The sequence below is a fragment of the Muntiacus reevesi genome, chromosome 4 (assembly GCF_963930625.1).
Source record: "Muntiacus reevesi chromosome 4, mMunRee1.1, whole genome shotgun sequence".
Lineage (NCBI taxonomy): Eukaryota > Metazoa > Chordata > Mammalia > Artiodactyla > Cervidae > Muntiacus > Muntiacus reevesi.
The window spans coordinates 73,687,455-73,705,158 of NC_089252.1; the positions used below are offsets into that span (position 1 = coordinate 73,687,455).

A 17,704-nucleotide genomic window follows, 5' to 3' on the forward strand; every position below is an offset into this window, starting at 1 on the left:
GCAGAGGAACTAAGCCCATGTGTCACAACTACCGAGTTCATGCTCTAGAGCCCACAAGCTGCAACTATACCGAAGCCTGTACACATAGAGCCTGTGCTCCAAAACAAGAAAGAAGCCAGCACAGTGAGAAGCCCATGCACCACGCTTGCTGCAACTAGAAAATGCCCACATGTAGCAATGAAGACTCACCACAGCCATACATTTTTAAAATCTTAAAAAAATAAAAAGACTCCATGGCTTTATTCTCTGGGTAGAGAGACACTTCGCCTCAACACTGTCCAGATGTCTCAAAAATAAAATACCATGCCACTGTTTACCAAGGACATCAAAGGAGAAGATACTGACTGATGTTTACAAAAGAGGACCGTGAGCCATCAGTAAGTAATATTACCCCCAAAGAAAGAGACAGTGTTCCAGTCAATTTCATCAATAGCAAATGAAACTTAAGCAAAAGCTTGGCTCCAAATGAGATGTGGAAGAGAGCACCCGACAGTGCTCTGACCAAACACTTGCGGCTCTGAAGACAGGGGTGAGCCCGAACAGGGAGCAGAGGCCCTCAGCTAGCAACCTCACATCTCAGTTTCATTCAGCTGTTTTCCAGCTGGGGGAGCCCAGGGAAAGATTTTGCACCTTGTTGGCCTTGCTTTCATCATATGTACAACGAGAGGTTTGAATAAATGACTTTTAGGAACAGTCCAACTCTAAATCCTCTGTGATTCATATAAGAGTTACTGAATGACATGAAAAAAACTAAACCCAAACCAGAACAACTGTCTCTAACAGGAAAGGAAGTCTTCTGGGCATGGAGCTCTTAAGAGGGAGGGGAGGACAAACTATAATGCCCAGAAAGATTCAACTGTGGTGGAAAATGTTAACAGAATGAAAAATAAAAGCCCTGTTATTTATTCAGCTAGGTACAGCTAATATCCAAGAGACATCTAGAAAAAAAAGATTGGATTAAGTCCAAAATTCGGTGCTTATATAGACAGAAGATCATATTGTCTGCCAGTCACTAGTGCATTTATGTATCTGTAACTGGAAAGACAGACAGAGCTGACTGCTTACATTTTACTGAAAATGATAACACTATATCATTGCTCTTTGGGGACTCATTTTTTCTAAGCATGCAAAATTCTACAGGCTTTAACAATAAAATGCATATAAAGACATTTGAAATCTAAGCGATCTCTTGACATTTGACTAAAAGTCAAAGCAGTGGACCACAGGACAAATAGAATACTTCACCCATGAAGGGTGACTATTAGCTTTGTTTCATGGTCTGTAAATGACTTATTAAACTCCTCTATAAAGTTTTATTACTGTTCTAAACCCATTAATAACTGTCCTCACTTTAAATGTCCTACTGTTTGCTGAATATGCCAGCAGTGGGCTGCAATAATGGCTGCCTGGCATTAGATTTTTTTCTCTAAAACTAAGGATATAAAAGAGGAGGCGTTAGACACACTATGCAACACTGATTATATCATTTAAAGGAAAACAGAAAGAGCCAGATGTTAGTTGTCTCTCTTTGTATGGGTATAACCTGCTTGATTCCACATTTCCATCTTTAGTTCCTGACTGTCAGCAGCCTAGACAGAAGGGAATAAAAGTGAATGTGCGTTTCAGCACATTGGGAGACCACTTAACAGAGAAAACAATTTACATCTTAATAGCTTTCTTTCATTACATCGACTCCTCCTCTGCTGTTCATCTTAGAGGCTGCAGAAATATTTGCAAACTATTGGCAAGCATGAAGAGAATCACAAAATTTCCAGGGCTGTCAGGATCTCTAGAGGCCGTAAGCCAACCTCCCATCCGCACTGGAATCACTTCTCTGCTTGGTCTCCTGAGACTGATGGTACTCGGTTTGTCCTGAAGTGGACCTCTCCCTACTTAAGTCTTCAAACAGTTGGAAAGAACTGCCCTATGCTGAACGAAGTGGCTGCCATGGAACTTTCCCTAAGACCCAACGTCCTGCCTATCGGAGCAACTCACAGCATGAATCTCCTCCCTGTTTCCCATGACACATCCAAAGACAGCGCTGGAAGCTCTCATTGGTCATCTAGCTTACAAGTCGCCCCTTCCAGCATCCTCTACTGCTCCTCAGAAGGAATGGTTTCCATCGGCCTCTCCATCTTGGATGCCTAAGCGAAGGAGCTTCTAGTTTTATCTGCAACATTTCTTTAACATTTCCCCCAGAAGTAAACTCAACATCCCTCCTTACACAGAGGAGACGCCAATGCCCCAGAGTTGGGCCCTCAGAGAGTAGCCTGCCTCCGGAAGGTACTGTGGTCAAGAACTCGAAGTGCATATGAACATATGGGGAAAACAGAGACAAGAAAATCAGAGTAAATTCATGGAAACCTCAACATTAAGACACAGGACAAACACAAATATAGGGAACATTCTACTCATTTTCAACACTCCATACATTTAAAATGGGTAAAATGGGAACATTAATATTAATTTCTTTTCCCTGGCTTGTGTTTGATAGGAAATTTTCAGGATCTTCTGATCCTACAGCTTCAAGGAAGTTACTTCCAAAGTGAATTTGCCATCTTGTGAAATACATACATTAAAAATTTTTTTAAAATTAGTCTTTGCTGCCAAAATAATTGCTACTCTCAAAATATTCGTGCTGTTTGTTGAAAACTGCGGCATTTCTGCTGAGAAGTGGCTGCCCAGTCAGACTTTCCAATGCCCAAAACTATATTCTCACAAGGCCCAGAAACCAGATGTCACTGATTAATGTGAGCAAGAGAGACATATATCATTTTCAGCTGGGGTTCTTTGTTAATTGTGGTAAAAACACATACCTAACATAAAACTTACTACTATAACCATACAATTCAGTGACACTAAATACATTCATAGTGTTGTGTAACCAATGTCACAATTTCCAGACCATCTTCACCATCGCAAATAGAATCCCTGTACCCATTAAATAAAATTCCTCATTTCCCTCCTCCCAGCCTGTGCCAACCACTATTTCACTCTGCTCCTATGAATTTGTCTATTCCAGGTATCTCCTAAAAGTAAAAATCATACACAATGTGTCCTTTTTATATCTGGCTTCCAACATTTAGTGTAATATTTTCAAAGTTCACCTACGTTTCAGTATGAATCAGAATTTTATTTCTTTTTAAGGCTGAACAGTACTCTGCTATATGTATACCTCACATTTGCTATCCATTCATCTGCAGACGGGCTTGAGAATTATTTTTGCCTTTTAGCTATTGTGAATAATGCTGCAATGAACATTAACGTGTAAGGTGTCTGTTTAAGGCTCTATGCCACTTCTTTTGGGCATATACCTAGCAGGTGAATTGCCAGATCACATGGTAATTCTATGCATAACTTTTGAGGAATCATTATTGTCTTCCATAGCAGTCATACTATTTCATGTGGCCACCAGCAATGTGTGAGGGTTCCAATTTCTCCATACCTCACCAACACTCACTATTTTCCTTTTAAAAAATAAAAATAAAAAAAACAGTTGCGATCCTAATAAATTTGAAGAAGTATCTCATTACAGTTTGATTTGTATATCCATAATGACAAATAATGTTATGCATCCTTTCATGTATTGATTGGCTATGTGGTTGGCTTTTTTTTTTTTTTTTTAGAACTATCTATACAAGTCCTTTGTCTCCTTTTGAATTAGGCTGCTTGTTTTTTTGCTGTCAAATGTTCTCACCACAAAAAGAAAATGGTAATTATGTCATGTGATATAATTGTGTATCAAATCAACAGTATATATGTTAAACATATATATTATATGTAAACTATATCTCAATAAAAAAGAAAGGAGAGAGAGGGTGGGCTGGAGGGAGCACAGAAAGAAGGAAGAAAGGATTCTACAAATAAATACCTATTTATAAATAAAAAGAACAATGGCCACTCAGAACGGCCATTATTAAAAAGTCTACAAGTAATAAAGAACAGAAAGAGTGTGGAGATAAGGGAACCCTGCTAAACTGTTGGTGACAATGTAGACTGGTGCAGCTACTAGGGAAAGCATCATGGAGGTTCTTTAAAAAACTAAAAAGAGAATCACCACATCACCCAGCAACCCCCCTCTCAGGCACATATCCCATGTGAGCGCGCCTGGTCGCTCAGCTGCGTCTGACTCTCCTGTGACCCCACAGACTATAGTCCACCAGGCCCCTGTGTTCATAGACTCTTCCAGGCAAGATTACCGGAATGGGTTGCCATTTCCTCCTCCTGGGACCTTCCTGACCCGGGGACTGAACCCATGTTTCTAGCGTCTCCTGTACTGGCGGGCAGATTCTTCACCACTGCACCACCTGAGAAGCCCCAGTCATACATTCAGAGGAAACTCTAACTTGAAAAGATACATGCACCCCAGTGTTCACAGCAACACTATTCACAACAGCCAAGACATGGAAGCGACCTAAATACCATCCACATATAAACGAACAAAGAAAAGGCAGTATGTTACACACATACAACACACACACACACACACGAATACTACTCAGTCATTAAACAAAGAATGAAATAATCCCATTTGCAGCAACATGACCTAGAGACTGTCATACTAAGTAAAGTAAGTCAGGCAGAAAAAGATAAATATATCGCATCACTTATCTGTGGAATACAAAATATGATACAAATGAACTAAAATTCAAAATAGAAACATTCACAGACATAGAAAACAAACATGGTTACCAGAGGAGAAAGGGGTAGGGGGATGAATTAGGAGTCTGGGATTGGAAGATGCAAGCTATCGTGTATAAAATAAAAAACAAGGCCCTACTGTATGGCACAAGGAACATAGTCAATATATTATAATAAACTATAATGGAAAAGACTATGAAAAAGTACATGTGTCTGTAATATACTGGATTAGCCAAAAAGTTCATTCGGGCTTCCCATCTGCTGTTATGGGAAAATCCAAATGAACATTTTGGCCAACCCAATGTGCGTAACGATCACTCTGCTGCACACCTGAAACGAATACAACACTGCAAATTAACTATGCTTCCATTTTTTAAAAAGGGGGCTCTAAGATCACATTTGTGAATTTTTCAGTACATTGTATCATAACCTACTAGAGTGGGAAAGTTATGATTTAAAGTGTCTGATGCTGCCTTAGAATCTAGTAACCCATCTGGGGCTTCACTTTTCTTACTCTAATGATCTGCTTGTATGGCCCCATGAGAGGCTTGCTCAGCTATTTTTAGTACTTACTTTCAAATACTTATGCTAAGTTTACTAATTATACATGACAAACCTGCATATATTATCATTTAATGCTCAAATCAAAGCTACGAAATGGGTGCCATTATCCTAAAGAGACCTCACCAAATAAACTGTAGACTAGGATCCAAACCCAGCTATTTCAATGATCATACCATGTTACTTTCTTCCACTCACATGCTAACTTCTTAACTCTCTCCCTAAATAATGGATTTGTATCCTTCCTTTTACTTGGAAGATAACTTCAAAAGTCTTTCAGTAGCCCTCTGAGAATTTATAGGAGGCTCAACTCATTGTATGCCATTTCCCGACACTGTTATCGATTCACACCTTTTATAATGTATCCCTCTTCTTCCTATTTTTAACATGTTTTTAATCTGACCTTGCAAAGAGCTTGTTAAATGTCTTTTTCTTTTCTTTCATTGAAAAATTTTTCTGATAAGTGATCATATGGCTTGAATATCTCAAAGTATTTCAGATTAAGAAGCCTAAGTGAGCACTGGTCAGTAGACTCATAGGAAGGGGGAGTGAAGACATGCACGCCAATCAGTCTCAATGGAATACTAAAGAAGGAAAAGTGGACAGTTCAATCTATCCAACACATAATTCTTCATATTTCAAGATTAAGGTAAGACAAAATAAAAGAAATGAGTAAAGAATCATTGCTTGTAAGTCTGTAGCTCCCCAAAATGGCTCTGCAAAAGCCCAGATTACATTCTCAGTCTCTGCCAATGGCTTTTATCATGCTTCAAAGCAACAGGATCTGCTCCTTGGAGATGAGTTAGCTGGATTCCAAAAGTGGAGAAGAACTGATGAAAAAAATCAGTGAGCAGCTCAAATATTATCCACGTTGGCGGCCTAAGAAGAATCCAGCGAATACAGCCTTATGGATATCAGGTTCTCAAGGAACCTGGAGGGAACACACATGGAGGAAAGAGATGTATGAAACACATCACTGCAGATGAGCGCAGACAATACAGAGGTGCAGAGTGCAGACCCAGAGCACTCACTCTAGACACGGCACATGGGCACCACTCCGGGTGTCAGCGCACATTTACTAAACAACTACTAGGCATCAGCAACTGAGCAGGAGGTGCAGTTGTGAATGGGAAAGGCAGGTTCCTGTCTCTGTGGGGCTTTCATCCTAGCAGATGGCATGGACGTTAACCAGCTAATTATACAGCTCATGTTTTAATTAAAAGTGAAATATGTGCAACAAAGGAGAATACGGGGTATCACGGAAGGTTTTCTGGAGGAAACGGTGTTTGAACTGAGCACTGAAGGAAGGAAGAAGGTAAGAAGGATGGGGAACGGTGGGTGGGACTGCACAGAGTGGAGAGCAGCCCAGCACCTAACGGAACCAGAGACAAGGCGGCTGTGGCCACAGCACAGACAGAAGAGGAGGAAGTGGCCTGAGAGGCAGTGGGTGAAATAAGAGCTGTCTGTGATGTTAATGAGTCCAGTCTTGTTCCCAGGAGCAGCAGAAAGCTAGCAGAGAGAGTAATATGATAAGATTTGCCCCTTCAAATGATCATTCTGGCAGTCACTACATGAAAAATAGATCAGAGCGTCATCATCTTCTCCAATATTTTCCCGTTCCCAAGGTCAGTCCTACACAAATCATGCAACGATGCTCAATGTCCTTAACTTTTGGGGAACTGCAGATCAACACCATGTGTGACACCACTTCACACCATTAGGACAGCCATAATGGAAAAGGACACAAGATAACAAACAGTGGAAAGGGTATGGAGAAACTGGAATCCTCAAGACATTGTGGCTGGAAATTTTAAATGGTGTAGCCACTCTGGAAAACAGTGTGATGGGGAAAATGGAAAGGGAAAAGGTAGAAGTAGTGACAGATATTATTTTTCTGGGCTGCAAATTTACTACAGACAGTGACAATAGCCATGAAATTAGAATACTCCTTGGAAGGAAAACTCTGACAAACCGAGACAGCCTATTAAAAAGCAGAGGCATCACTTTGCTGACACATGTCTGTATAGTCAAAGCAATGGTTTTTCTAGTAGTCATGTACAAATGAGAGAGTTGGACCATAAAGAAGGCTGCATGCCGAAAAATTGATGCTTTCCAATTGCAGTGCTGGAGAAGACTCTTGAGAGTCTTTTGGACAGCAAGGAGATCAAACCACTTAATCCTAAAGGCAATCAATACTGAATATTCATTGGAAAGACTGATGCTGAAGCTACAATACCTTGGTCACCTGATGCAAAGAGACAACTCATTGGAAAAAACCCTGATGCTGGGAAAGACTGCGGGCAAGAGGAGAAAGGAGCAACAGAGGATGAGACGGTTGGATGGCATCAGTGACCCAATGGACATGAATTTTAGCAAACTTTGGAAGATAATGGAGAACACAGGAGCCTGGCGTGTTGCAGTCCATGGGGTCACAAACAGTTGGACAGGACTTAGCGAATAACAACATTACCTTACTAAACAATGTCTTGTCAAATTCAAGCAATGCCCATTCTCTGTTCAGTTAAAGTTCAATATTTTTGACAGCATTTGTATCTTATATATTTCCACTATATTCATTTAAAATGAGAACAATTTCTAAAAGTAATAGCTGGATTAAACCTACTCATTGCATAAGAATTTACTTCAGATTCAAAACTTCACACAGACATGAAGCTAATAGGGGCAGTTTGTTAATGCAAAGTTTTAGTGATACCAAGGTAGTGAGAAATAAGAAAAGTTCAAATATGTGATGAAAGTGAAAGAGTTAGTCACTCAGTCGTGTCCAACTCTTGAGACCCCATAGACTGCAGCCTGCCAGCCTCCTCTGCCCATGGAATTCTCCAGACAAGAATACTGGAGTGGGTTGCCATGCCCTCCTCCAGGGCATCTTCCTGACCCAGAGTAAGTAGGTAGTCAGTAATGACCAACCAGTTTCCTCATCTTCAGTTCAAACTGAACTGCAGTCTGGCCATGTTTCCAGATCGCTCTGGTCAAAACTGACCCTGTGCCCCCGAAGGCACCAGCCAGTGCTACTGCTTCATCCTCTCCCCTGGCTCAGCGTCTCCTCCACTGAAGCTGCACTGACCTCCCTGCTGCTCCTCACCCGCCAGGCAGGCTCCCACCCTGGACTCACACCTACTATTCTCTCCACCCACCTTTGCCCAGGTATCTGCATGGCTGCTTCCTCACTTCCTTCCAGCTTTTACTTAACCACTACCTTCACAGTGATGCCTTCCTTGGCTCCCCAGAGTAGGATTTCAACCCCACCTCCATGCAGACACCTCTCCCCTTTTCCTTTTTTCTTTTACATCAGTGTTTATCATCATGTGACATCTAACTTTATCTAACATAAACTTTCTTGTTCATTGTTTTGATTTGTGGTTTATTTTTTCCATCAGAACGGAACTGCCATGCAGGCAGAAATCTTGCCAATTTTGTTCATTCCTCACACCAAGAACAATGCCTGGTATATAAATGTTTGTTGACAGACTGAATGAACTAGATAAGAGTGGGAAACCATCTGTTTTGTAGATAAAATCTTACTGAGACACAGTCATGCTCGTCCCTTCATGTATTTATTCTCTATGGCGATTTTTGTGCTATAGGAGCAGAATTAAGTAAGATGTATGTATTTATTATGATTTTTAGACTAAGCCCTTAGGGCAAATATTTCATTTTTTCTTCACACAACTATGAAGGCAGTAATCTCTTCTGAATATATTCATTTAAATTTAATTTTCAGTTTTTCTTGAGTTGAAGCAGAGTTTAACAACTAAATTTTACAAATATGTTGATATGAAGACTTGAGAGCAGTTTTGGGAGAATTTGAGTTAGGTACTGTACAAGAGGGGCTGGAAAACCGTGGCCAGTGAGTTGACCACCTAATTTTGTAAAGAAAACTGATGCACAAGGGCCATTACCACTCACATCTGGATTCTCTGTCCTGTTGCCTGCTATACTGGCAGTATTCAGCAGTAGTGGCAAAGATCACATGGCCCTACAAGCCTAAAATATTTACTATCTGGTCCTTTACACAAAAAGTTTGCCAACTTCTCCTCTTTAACATCATTCTGAACATTATCCTTAAACACAAAAGAATCGAAGAGAGCTATTAAGTACACCGTCAAAGCCCAAACAACTCTCACAGTAATTTTCTGGTCTCTTGAGGAAACACCAACTTAGGCAGTTTTATAATATACCTAGCAAGAAATGAGTGTTTTGATTTCTGACAAACCATAAACCCATGAGGACAAACATAATTTCCCTAAACGGTCCTTTGGAGGTGCTACAGTTTTTTGGCTGCCGCAGTCTCTCATGTAAATCCATTATGCTGACAGCTCTGCTGGTAAGACTGAAGCTGGAATTAATATCCATTATCAAAAGGTCATTGCACAGGAATGAGCCGGCATCCAATTTTAAATGTTAATAACAGTAACATTTTTCCAAAGATAAACAAAAGGTCTTACTTTGTTTTTTAATTATTTCCCTAAACACTTCATTTAAAAATGAAAATGTTAAAGCAAAAAACCTGGATGATACAATGCAGCTGCACACTGGTGGTGTGTCGATGACCCTACCTCTCAGAGTCTGCATGCTTATGGGATGCGCAGATGCTGTGTTGAGGTTCTCACCTGTACTACCTACCACACCTCATTGAGTCTAAAAAGCCAGAGATCATAAGGAACCACACCATTTTACGTACCACTAACAAAGAAGAAATGCTGCCGCTTACATGGCACACACTTCATCACTCAGAACTGCATCTTACACTCAACGCGTGCGCTCTGAGACATATTTTGATGTGGATTTTCTCATACACTGCCTTTATGACACACAAAAAGGGATGTCTACACACATTGAATTGGTTGAGTTTTTCTTACAAGTCCTTCCCATTTGGAGACTGACTCCTCTTATTTGTCAACCTGGAATCATCCAACATCTGTACTGTTTCGTAAGTGTTGCTCCATCAGAACGTGGATGCAGGACAGTACTATGATGCATCTCTTCCGAGGTGTCTGAGTTCACTTCTGGGACACTCATACTCATTCCACAAGGTTCAACACACACATGCCAGCAGCAGAAACTACACTGGGACTGCCATCTGGATACCAGTGCTGATGCCCTTATTTCAGAGATATTAAAGTTGATGCTTTAGAACTCGTCCCTCCACTGCTAGTATGTGGTCCGACAATGAAATTCAGTCAGACACTGGCCTAACACAGCACCACACTGAAGCACTTAAAGGCAGGAATAACCATCTCCACTTCATCTGCACCACAGCTCACTTATAACAGGACGATTTGCAAAGTATTAATGTTACATGTAACTGTAACGTTTGGAATAGGGAATTTAATTCTGTATGAAATGTAAAGAATACATACATCGATGACTGAGCCAGAATTGATCCAAAATAAAAACTAACATGAAGACTTTATTCAAACCAACCACAAACATTCAAGCCCATACAGTGGCAGATCATTAGTGACTCCTCATGTGGCCACACCCCACTGAGTCTTAGTATACTCCGGGCTGGCAAACACTCAACACATCTCTTACCCAACTTTGGAAAAATCAGCCACACTGAGTAGCCAAGAAGTCTATAGAGCAACAGAGTATGATGAAAAGACACACCTGGTGTATCTCTGGAGAATGGAAACAGATTTTCCGCAGCCACACGCCTCTCCTCCCCACCAACCACTAGCAAGGGCCAGGAAAGTGATCCCAGCCTCAGTGTACCCCAGAACCCCACCCTTACCCGCTTCCTCACCCCACCACACTTGCAGACTCACCACCTTTCTTAAGACCACCTGGACTCCTGGCGATTTTGTTCTAGCAGGCAGTAAACTTCTTTGTGAATTGTTTGACCTTGAAGGGCTTAGTCTTATTCTTTGTCAGGACAGGTCTATAGTTTAATTCATAGCCCTAGAAATTAGTTCAGGGCTTTCCAAGTGGTGCTGGTGGTAAAGAATCTGCCTGCCAACGCAGAAGACATAAGAGACATGGGTTCAATCCCTGGGTCAGGAAGATCCCCTGGAGCAGAAAATGGCAACCCACTACTGAAAAAAATTCCATAGACAGAGGAGTGTGGCAGACCACAGTTCACGGGGTTGCAAATAGTTGGACACAACTGAAGTGACTTGGCATAGCATGCACAGGACATGGTTGAAATGCTGTGGAAGGTCTAGACTAGCATCTGGTTTCAGGCTGATGTAACTTTACTTAGGACCATAGTAAGGTACCACCCAGTAACTAGGCTGGAATTCCTACATCCCCCATGAGCATAATCTCTGCTGTATCAATCCAGCTCTCAACCTTACGGCATCTGCTCTATCCTTTTTCTAGGCCTAACAGAATCCTGTTCTGTGCATGCCCACTGTAGCCCAGCCCTCACAAAGGACCTGTGTGAAACCTCCATGTAGACTCATGGGCCCGATCCCTCTTTGCATCTCTTCTCTTACACTCTGCCCTGTGAACCTTCACTAGTTCTCATCCCTGAACACTGAACTCTTCCTCCCTAACTCGGCAAGACCTTGGTATTCTTCTTGGACCCTGCTTCCATAACGCAAAAAACAAGCAAAGAAAACACAAACAAAGAGTGTGATGAGGTTCACCTCGTGTTTTGCTTCTCAAGGCTCAGAACCCAATGTTGCCTATTTTCCAGTGACTGAAAACAAACTGCTTCACATGTTTTGTTGAATTTTCCTGTTGTTTTGGTGGGAGGGCATGTTAGCATCAGTTACCATCAAGAGAGAAAACCTATATGCACTTTCCCAAGTATACATATTAAATCATGAAAATTGACCATATATTAGCTACAAGAAAACCTTAATAAATTCTAAAAAGACAAAACAGTACTGCTAAAACTTGCTGATCATAGTGCAATAAAACTAGAAAGAACAAAATTAATGAAACAAAATACACCCTCACTGTTAAACAATTATTGGCTCAATGAAGGAACATACACCAAAACTGAAATATATGCAGAAAACAAAAACAGTGGATGCACTACAGATCAGAATCCAATACTGGAAGAAAATTCATAGCTTTAAATATTTTAATGATAAAGCAAAAAGGAGATAAATGAGTTAAACATTCACAGAGTGAATCAGTAGATAAAAGAAGAATTTTTTTAAAACTAGGACTAATATGCAAATTCCCAAACTGGTCTAAATACCATATGCACGTTTGTATATGCACACAAACACGCACATAATAGTTAAAACCATTATCTTAACTAATCAATAAAATTACAAAAGTGCAAATACATATATTATATATATATATATATATATTGGAATATATGCATTATATATAAATATATATAATATATATTTAAATACCTATATAAAATATATATATAAATGGAAGCAGGAAGTTAACTTCTGAAACCTAAGAAAACAAAAGAATTATGAGAAGCTATTCTGTCCAAGTCTATAGATTTGAAACTGTGTGTGAAATGAAGACATTCTAGGAAAATATAATATCCTATAACTGACTCTATAAAAGATGGGAAAATGAAAAAAGATTTATTATCACTGTGGAAATAGAGAATGGTGTCAAAGAGCTATCACAGCTACCGTACCTTTCAAGAAAGAGAGCAAGCCAGATGGCTTCACAAGGTACTTCTATAAAACTTTTAAAAGGTAATATCTAAGATATCTAAACTGTTCCAAAGCCAAAGGAAGAAAGAAAACTTCCTTAAAAAGAAGAAGCAATATAGCAATAACATTAAAATCCAGCAAAAAAGAAACAAGAAACAAAACTATAGATAAATCACTTATAAACAGCAAAGAAAAATCTTGAATAAAAGATTAACAAAAACCTGAAGCAGCACAATTAAAGAATATTATATCACAATTAACTATGCTTACTGATCCAAACTGATGCAACTAGGGTGGTTGCATATTAGATACTCTATTAAATATAATCCATGACATGAATAGATACAAGGAAAAATCATGTGATCATTTCCAGAGGGGTCAAAAGTCATCATTATTTATTTACTATTATTTATTCTTGATTGCAAAAAATAAAATGTAAACACTTCCTTAACCAGAAAAAAAAGATTCTGAGGCAATACCAAGATATCCTCTATATCATTCTCTTTGAATCTTGGAATTGGACTAGAGAGAAAAAGTAGAACTATAAAAATTAAAGACTGTTTCTATTTACAATCGTTATTATTACATAACCAGAAAGTAAAGAGAATCATCTAAGTCATCACCATGGAAAGTAATAAGAGAATAAACCTAGGGACAAAGTTAATAAATGGAAATTAAAAAAACTTTCAAACACATACTTAAAAAAATAATTGAAAACTAAACTGGTAGAAAATTCCTTATTTCCAATAGCAAGTAAAAAAGGATAAAATATCTGGGGAGAGATAAACAGGAAGAAATGCATATGGCCTATAGAAAGAAAACTATAAAGAAAGAAAGTCAAACAAATGGGAAAACATAACATGCGCTTAGATCCAGAGACAAGTAATCTCATGTGCCCTGATGGAAATATAAACTGTCAGGCTGCTTACGACAACCTGTCGATACCCATGGAAATTACAGACGCATATACCCCTTGAGAAGGAAATGGCAACCCACTCCAGTGTTCTTGCCTGGAGAATCCCAGGGACAGGGGTGCCTGATGGGCAACCGTCTCTGGGGTCGCACAGACTCGGACACAACTGAACCGACGCAGCAGCAGCAGATACCCCTTGATCTAGTGATTCTAACCCCAGGAATTTACTCTGTAGATAGTCCTGCTCCCATGTGAAGGTTATGTGTGCTTAAGAATTGTCTTCAATAGCTAAAGATTAGAAATTACCCATATCCATTAGATTACAGGTTTAGAAACAGTGGAACAGTGGCTGACTTTCTTTTTCTGGGCTCCAAAATCACAGCAGATGGTGACTGCAGCCATGAAATTAAAAGACGCTTATTCCTTGGAAGGAAAGTTATGACCAACCTAGACAGCATATTAAAAAGCAGAGATGTTACTTTGTCAACAAAGGTTCGTCTAGTCAAGGCTATGGTTTTTCCAGTAGTCATGTATGGACGGGAGAGTTGGACTGTAAAGAAAGCTGAGCGCCGAAGAATGGATGCTTTTTTTTTTTTTTTTTTGTATTTTGCTAAATAGCTTACTTATATTTATAGGTGAACTACTTACAAAAGTGACATCAGAAAAGAACCTATATTCTGAACACAGTGACAAGAACAGAGTGTCTATAGCCCTTGCCAATACACCAAAACTAATCATATGCTCATTGCAAAAGGACTTCTGAACACGCCAGCCGTCGGTTTATGGATCAGCAGTTGGAGCTGTTGGTATCTCTCACTTTCTGTTTGTATCCTGGTTTAGCTTCACCTTCATCATCCTTGTGTTGAGCTGGATCTTTTTCAGCGACCTGGTCTTTGGTTTGGGGTTCGTGTGTGGAAACAGGATCTAAAACTACAACTGGTTTGGCTTGTTTTCCACTGCCAATGTATTGTTTCCTGTATCCAGTGTTACTGGGAGACTGAAATGTAACCTTGGAACTTGAGCATCCTTCCCATTTACACGACCCTTCACCTGGCTCAGGTGTTGGGGGGGGCAGGCTGTTGAATTCTGCCTCCAGAGTTTTCTTGTTCAAGGCTGTTTTTGTTACACTGGATACAGAACCCAACACGGGCATGGATTTGGACTCTGAGGTGGCTAATATTCCAGTTGGACTACTGCTATCTGCTTCTGTTGTCAACTTTCTGCGGCGCAAAATCCTTTCTAACTCAGTTTCACTGTTTTCAGTGTGAAGGGATTTTAAGCTTCTTGAACTAGTGGATGTGTTAAGTGTCCCCAGCATTCCTTTTAGTTCATTCACTGCACTTTCAGAGCCTTTTGCAGATTCCGGCTTTGCATTGGGCCTAGCCGTCTGATTAACCGGCCTGAGATGAACTCCTTTTTAATTCTGTCCATCATCTCTTCAACTGCTTGCCGCTTCAGGTCTGTGACTTCAGTTGTTTCTGGTTGAGCCGCCTTTTCTTTCTTGGCACCACCGCTGCTGGAGTGGGATCGCTTCCGGATCATGGACATGAGGGATCGGATAGGATTGGGGGGAGGAGGGGGAGGAGGCGGTGGGGGAGGAGGTGGTGGGAAGGCACTGAATTCTCAGACTGGTTCACCCGCTTCTGGAACTCATCAACAGAATGCTTTAAATTTCTAGCTTTCTCCTCAGAATTCTGGTATTTCAGTTCCAGTTCTTTCTTATCTTCTTCGAGAAGCTCCAGTTGTTGTTTGAGACTGTGAATCTCCTTGTGGAGAGTTTCATTCTGTAGCTGCTCTTCTAGTTCTTTGACCTTTTCTTGATGCTGAATTCTCTCTTTTTCAAGGAGCTGGACGAGTTTTGCATTTTCATCTAATGCGTTCAAAAGCTGTCGGTCAGGAGCAGAGCTCTGTAGTAGAAGGTGGCTTTGTCTCTTTAGCTTGTTCTGTTCGATAAACATCTCTTGTGCAAACGACTCCGCTTTCTTTCGAAGGTCCTTCTCCAGCTCCAAGTTCACCTGCATTTCCTCATATTCTTCTACTGCTAGCAAGGACACTCTATTGCATTTTTCTAAGACTTTTCTCTGTTCAAGAACTTCCGAATTTAAAACATCTTTTTCTTGTTTAACTTTATTTACTTCTTCTGTTACTTCTACAAGTCTGCTCTTGAGATTTTCCAGTTCGATGGCTAATATCTTCTTTTCCTCCTGAACGGATACAATCTGATCTCGAAGTTCTTTGATCTGCTTCTGACACTGTACTGAGACACAAGTCTTGGCAACATCCTCTGGGTCCATCGCTGAATCTTCATTGTCAATGTTAATCTCCTCAGTTATTATATCTGGCCCCAGCTTGGCCATGTATAACATGCTGATTCTTTTCAATGCTTTATTTTCTTTATTTAACTTTGTTGCCAAAGCTTCAGCACTTTCTCGACAAGTCTTCTCTATTTCAAGATGGTTCTGCATAAAATTCACTTCCTCTATAACCATGTGAGAAATTTTCTGAAATTCCTCCAGTTTTTTAACTGCTTCATCTCCTTCTTGCCTAATTTTGTCACACTTCTCCTTTGTCTTCTGGTTCTCTGCTCTAAGGTCTTCATATTCACCTATCGCTTGCTCCTTCAGGCTGGAGATGAGCTGTAGCTGCTTCTCCTCTTCTGAGCTGTTCATTTTGGCAGGTGGGGCCGGGAATAAAAGGAAAGGAGGGAGAGGAGAGGGGGTGCAGCGGGGGTGTAGAGGGGGAAGAAAAAAGCAAGATGCCGCTGGCGGGCGGCTTCGCTACCCGGAAGTTGGATTTGCTCCCGCTCCTCCTCCTCCTCCTCCTGCAGGCGCGGGGCGCGCGGGTGAGATCATCCCAGCGCACCTACTCCACGGCCTCGGCTGAATTGATGCTTTTAAACTGTGGTGTTGGAGAAGACTCTTGAGAGTCCCTTGGACTGCAAGGAGATCCAACCAGTCCATCCTAAAGGAAATCAGTCCTGAGTATTCACTGGAAGTGACTGATGCTAAAGCTGAAACTCCAATACTTTGGCCACCTGATGCGAATAACTGACTCATTGGAAAAGATCCTGGTGCTGGGAAAGATGGAAGGAGGGAGGAGAAGAGGACGCCAGAGGATGAGATGGTTGGATGGCATCACCGACTCAATGGACTTGAGTTTGGGTAAACTCCGGGAGTTGGTGATGGACAGGGAGGCCTGGCGTGCTGTGATTCATGGGGTCACAGAGAGTCGGACACAACTGAGTGACTGAACTGAAATGAACCCATAAAACAGAATAGGATGCTGCTGTATAAAAGGATAAATGTTTCAATGTACTAAAACCCCTCAACTCTTGGCAATATTTATTATTGTTGAGAATGCACATTCTTCTTAAGGGAGAAAAAAACACTGCCATCATTTAGGTATAGTGACCGCATAGAAACACAACTCTAAATGTTGGGGGAAAAATCAGAACCGTGACTTAAAGATTTTATCCACTGATCTTGGATTTTTTTAGTTCATTGATCCTTAAAGATTTTATCCATTGATCTTGGATTTTTTTATTCATTGATCCTATTCAAGTCTTATTTTCATGAACATTCAAATGAGAGATTTTATTAATATAAAAGTAGTAAACAATGTGTTTAAGATGTAACAATATTCCCAACTTTATCTATAGATTCAGTGCAATCCCAATCAAAGTCAAAGAAAGTTATTTTATGAGTATCAATAAACTGATTCTAAAGTCTATATTAAGGAGAAGAACAAAGTTGAAGGACTGATGCCACCTGACTTAAAGACTTACCTTAAAGCTACAGTCATCAAGACAGTGAGTACCGGTGAAAGTATAAAGCAAATAGGTCAATGGCAGAGGATAGAGAGCCCAGTAACACACTTGGATAAATACAGTTAAATGACCTTTGACAAAGGAGCAAAGGCAACACAATGGAGCAAAGACAGTCTCCCCATCAAACAGTGCTGGATCAGCAACATACAAAAAAAAAATCTA

The 17,704-nt window shown here is 40.4% G+C and overlaps 1 protein-coding gene and 1 pseudogene across 4 annotated transcripts in view; both read right to left on the reverse strand.

Annotated features, from left to right (window-relative positions):
• Positions 1-17,704, reverse strand: part of ULK4 (unc-51 like kinase 4) — a 496,024-nt gene that overhangs the window by 215,595 nt on the left and 262,725 nt on the right. The gene's annotated exons all lie outside the window — the stretch shown is intronic.
• Positions 14,384-16,519, reverse strand: LOC136167745 (shootin-1 pseudogene; annotated as a pseudogene).